Source organism: Solanum pennellii, chromosome 10, assembly GCF_001406875.1.
Source record: "Solanum pennellii chromosome 10, SPENNV200".
NCBI lineage: Eukaryota > Viridiplantae > Streptophyta > Magnoliopsida > Solanales > Solanaceae > Solanum > Solanum pennellii.
In genome coordinates this window covers 61,373,224-61,378,989 of record NC_028646.1, presented here as the reverse complement: position 1 = coordinate 61,378,989, position 5,766 = coordinate 61,373,224, and the positions used below count along the sequence as shown (strand labels likewise).

Here is a 5,766-nt window from a genome sequence, read left to right as displayed (position 1 = left end):
TCTATTTTGAGTTGGCCGATGATATCTACTCAGTACCCGTGTTTTGTACTGACCCCTACTTGTATTTGTTTTCCTTGTTATTTGTGGAATGCAGCAAACATACCGTCGTCTTCAACTCAACCGCAACTCTAGCCAGTCTTCATTACACCGGATTTCAGGGTGAGCTAATGCTTCTAGCTTGGACTGGATCTTCTTCCTCATGTCTTGATGCCTTGAAGTTCCGGCATGGACTAGCTTTTTTGTTTATTTTAGCTTCTTATAATACTCTTAGTTTAGTAATTTGATCATAGATGTTCTTGTGGTGATGACTTCCAGATTTTGGGGAATAATAGATGTTGAATCTTAGAAGTTATTGAATTGGTTTTTATTCATGAGTTTAAGTCTTCCGCATTACTTTCTGTTGATATTAAATTGAAAATGTTAAGGTTTAGATTGGTTGGTTCGCTCACATAGGAGGGTAAGTGTGGGTGCCAGTCGCGGCTCGGTTTTGGGTCGTGACATCTTGAATTGAACTCTCCCTTCTCGCAAAAATGTCGTTGGTATTGGGAGTTCAAAATGGAAACTCTAGTGCTCTTTGGATTAGATTAGGAATATTTTTTTTAAGACGGGGCATTGTCCCATATTTTCTATTTGTACTCTTTTGTTGAGATTCACATAAAGATTCTTGGTCTGATGTATGATGACTACTTTTGCGCTCTTCTGGATCTCGAATTATTGAAGCGATATTTCTAAGATGTTGTTTCACGAATTGTGGCACTTCTAGGACATCGAATTAAATTGGAGCTAGACATATATTGAGTGTAGTGTATAACATGACTATATCAAAAACAAAGACTAAACAATCTAATTTGCTTCTTCTATAAACACATAAAAACATTTATGAATAATTGAAAGAACAAAGACTAAACAATCTAATTTTCTCTAAATAATTTCCTGATTCATTTTTAGGGAATTATTGGAGTAAACGGAACTAAATTAGTTCAGTTTTAAAATGCTAGAGTTATGCTTAGGGCTTGGAGAAGAGAGAAAAGAAGAAAGAAAGGGGCAAAAGTCAAGAATTTGCCAAAAACGTCCAAACTTTGCGAGTGGAATTTGTAGGTGTGATCCCTATAAAGGTATGTGAGATCATTTAGTGTTAGGTCCATTAACCCACACACCAAGCTTGTTGCAATTCATTGATTGGAGATTTGTTTACATGTTAGTATGTGAAGTTCCTGAAGAACATTGTCGAATTCTTGTTAGTTGAGTTGTTGAATGCCTAGTGTTGATTTGATTCGTAATTACGGGTTATCTTTTGAGTAAAATCTATTGGGAATTGAGGGTACTAATGTCCTATGTGTTTAGGAAAAGAACCATGGAAGTTTAGAGGGTTTAGAGATGAAAAATGAAGTAGAAAGGTTAGAGATTTTCTAGCTGGGGCGCCACGCCTGCAAGAGCACCACAAAAGTTTTTCTGAGCTTTGTCCTCTGGAGCGTCGAGCCAGCAACAACGCCACAAAAGGTTCTCTAAACTTTGAGGGATGGCGCCCCGTGCCTCTCAGAGCGCCAGGGACGACTGTTCTCCCCATTCATCCCCTACCTTTTCGTACTAATTCGTAAGTGATGTACCTATGATTCTTAGTTGTTTCCAACACTCTAAAGTACATCTAAACATCATGAAATTATCCATCAAAATGAGATCATTAACCTTGAACCCATAATCTAATTCTAGGAAAGCTAAGATCAAATTAGTCAAAAAAGTTAGGAGTCAAGTCTAAAAGTTAAGAAGAAAGACAAAGTAAGTTCTCAAAGTTTTCAAGAGTCTTTATTAAACTTTTTAACTTTTTTTAAGGATCAATATGAAAATTAATCAAAGAGTAAGAACTTGAGTTCATTTCTCAAAAGTTATTCTCTAAGAGTTACAAACGTTTTCACGTTTTGAACAAGAAAGGAAGCTGAGACTTCCAAAAGAGACTTTGGCTAGTTTTAGTAAGAGAAAACTATGATTTCCAAGAGAGCTTTTAATGTTATGTTTAAGTAATTACCTCAAACAAGAGAAGAAGTTGTTTCACAACCATATGAGCTAAGTATTTTTTGGAGTAGTATTGAGTAAAGTTATTCTTGAGTTGAGCAAAGTCATAATAAGTGTTCCTTATAACTTTTTTTCAAGCATAAGTTGTTTTAACATTTAAATTCTCATACTCGTACATTCAACGTACAAATGCCTGTTGTTCTGCATCTTATTATTATACAGACGCACGTAGCCAGAATCATCATCATCTAGCGTCTCTTTGATTTAACCGAACACTCAGAGTATGGTTTTATATTTACTTGTAAATTAGAGTAAGAGTTAGGGTGGATTTTAACTGGGACGGGCTGATGGGTATTAAATTGCGTGATTTTTCATGGTGGATATTGATTTTTATTGGTCACCTGACAAAAATATATCACATGGCCTGCTTGGTGGCATTAGTTAAAGTTAGGGGTTTTTGTGAGCAAACAAAAACAAAGTGGGGTATTTTTAGCCAAAACACAAACGAATAATATTTATGTTCTATTTCAGATAGTGAAGAGGTACTTTTTACCTTTTTCATTTTTGATTAAATGTTTTCTTTTTAATATAAAGGACTGCTTTTTCCCCGTAATTTAAAAGGAATAAATTTGGATCGACTTTACTAAATAATAGTCAAATATTATGTTTATCGTAGGGTAACTATAATGGTCAATCAATTTATTCATCTATTTAATTTTTTTTATAAAAGGGGCAATTCTCATAGTATTAAAAAAAGAGGTTTCAAACTTGATAGATAATGATAATACCACGTCACGACCCAAAAATGGGTGTGATGGCACTGGTCTTATCCCACCATGACAAGTCAGCCTAAAACCCAATATCTAACAAAATGCGGAAGTAAATGACATTCCAACAACAATTTCTATTATGAAACCAAGTCATATTAATTCGATCCCCAAAACCAGGTTGTCACGTGCCCAAGCCTCTAATGTAAATATTAGAATTGAAATAAAATAAAAGACTAAAATCAAGTTGTCTTTCAAGTAAAAACAAAGTCATAAACTGGAGTAGAAATGTTTTCTTAGATGACAAGCAGCTATCTCACAACCTTCCACAAGATGCCTCGGAAACGAAAAGAATGACAGGTATCACGAAGATCCGGGCTCGTAACCTACAAAAAATTTGTAGAAGCAAGGGGTGTACAAAACCACGCGGTTCCCAACAAGCAAACCTCTAAACACAAGTTAAGTGAACAAAATACGGATACTCCTTACACCCTATCTAAAACTCCACGCTACAGCCTAACAATTTACAGTTTACCAAACACACAACTCAATAACCACACTCTATCAGTTTACACATTCTCAATAACAACTCAATATTCAAAAGTCACAAGCTTCACAGAGAAACACTCACAAGATCAGCAAAACACATGTTCAAGTTCATCAATGATAAAAATGTGCAATGCCATGAAATGCTATGTCGAATATAGTGATGCATGTCTTTCTTAGCGATACACACCCGCTGTCTCTCAGTCCGGGACCCATGGGGGACATATCTGTCCATGCATCTGTCGCGGCGCACGACACGACCCTCGATAATATTAACCTTCGCGGCGCGCGATACGTCCCTAAAAATATAATATCCATTGCGGCATGTGATACGACCCTCGAAATGGTACATCCTCTTACCACATCCGTGTCTCAGATACAATGCAAATGGCATGCTCAAATGAAAATGAGGAGATAACCATTTTGATAACAAAACAGAATTTACAACAAGGAATACAACACAAAAAAATAAGCAAAAGTCTCCAAGTCATTCTCCACACTACACAAGGAAATAAACGAATTTCATACGCTTAACAAAGGTTTAGAAATTCACTTGCCTTAGTCAATCAAATAATTAGTCTTGGACTTGAGCCTGCCCTTTTCGTTGAACTTCTGAATAGATGCAACCTATTCAAGTATATATATTCACCATAAGATTTGGGTACTAACAGTACCAACATTTATTTATTTGTGTTTAACCTTGACCTAAAAATTCACCCAAATTTATAATCATGTTTGTCATTCTTGATGTCAATTAAAACTTCCTCTATCATAATTTTTTTTCAAGTTTCAAGCCTAGGATTAAATTTCTATTATTTCTTTTCCACTATCATAATTCGAATGACATTCACTCAACACCATACATATAATATTTATTTACCCATGCCTACCTATCAAAATAAGATTCACAGTTTAATGACCTAGATATAAAATTTGCACTACTAATTTAATTACAATAGTGTTAATTCAAAATTGACCCCTATTATTATTTTTTTTCTTCTGTTTAACTATTTTATTTTATTTTTTTCCAGCCAATGGTTGGCTCATTATGGCCAATGATTGGCTCATTATGACCAATCATTGGCTCATTATGGCCAATCTAAATATTCCCAATTCTTTCTCTTAGTTTCCTAGAACCATCCTCTACCAGTTAGCCACATAAAAATTATTACTACAAATTTTTCACTCAATAATTCTAGCACTTCATTTATTGTTTTATACAATTTTCATTGTTTCTCTAATGCAAACTAATAATAGCCTTCACATGGCTTCCAATTATCCTCATTTACGGCTGGCCCACATTGCACTAGAAAGATACATTAATTTCTCAATAAACCAAGATCTTGAATTCATATCATATCCCATTTATCACACATAATTGACAAACTGAAGACAATTACGTCAAAGTACCATGGATTGTTACCTGAAGATAAAAGAAAACCTCTCGTGTACGTCGGCTTAGGTTGGTTTCTGCCTTCTCTTGTTTTATCAATTAATAGTTTATTAAAAACTGACAAAATACACTAACTTATTCTTTTAATACATGACCCTAATAGTATAGGGTCTTAAATAAAAGATCACTTTAGTCCACAACTATGTATTAATTCCAGTATTTATAATCAATCATAAATAAATTAACACAAGTGATACGAATAATTGAAATTTCCAAAAATAACCTCGCGGGTCATTACCATATCCACCACTAAAAATCATGTTCGTCCTAGAACATGAAGTGAAAGAAAGTACCTGAAGCTTCAAAAAGCTGAGGGTATCTGCCACGCATGTCAGAGTCTGTCACCCAAGTTGCCTCTCTCACCGGTCGGTGCTTCCACTGCACCTTAACTAAAGCAATCTCCTTGGTCCCAAGCTTTCGAAATTTCCTATCCAAAATAGCTATAGGCTCCTCCTCAAATGTCAAGTTTGGACCCAACGCCACAGAATCAAGTGAAAGTACATGAGATTCATCCGCAATATACTTTCGAAGCGTAGAGACATAAAAAATAGGATGGGCTGCTGACAAACTAGTTGGCAAGTCCAACTTATAGGCCACCTCTCCCACTCGGCTTAAAATCTCAAAAAGGCCAATGAATCTAGGACTAAGCTTGCCCTTCTTTCCGAACCTCATCACACCCTTCATGGGTGATACTCGAAGCCAAACATGATCACCCTCCATAAACACTAAGGCTCTAACTATGTGGTCTGCATAAATATTCTGTCAACTCTGGGCTGTCAACAATCGATACTGAATCATACGGACTTGCTACATAGCGTCTCGAAGAAAATCTGTATCCAAAGAGTCCATCTCCACCGAATTAAACCAACCAATCGGACATCTACACCGTCTACCATACAACACCTCTAATGGTGCCATCTGGATACTAGAGTGATAGCTTTTATTATAGGCAAACTCCGCTAAGGGTAAATGTCGATCCCATCAAGCTCA

General features: G+C 35.8%; 1 pseudogene; it reads right to left on the bottom strand.

The window, feature by feature from the left end:
- LOC107001434 overlaps positions 1 to 5,460 on the bottom strand; it is an 89,956-nt pseudogene extending 84,496 nt beyond the window's left edge.
- Positions 5,461 to 5,766: the final 306 nt, after the last annotated feature.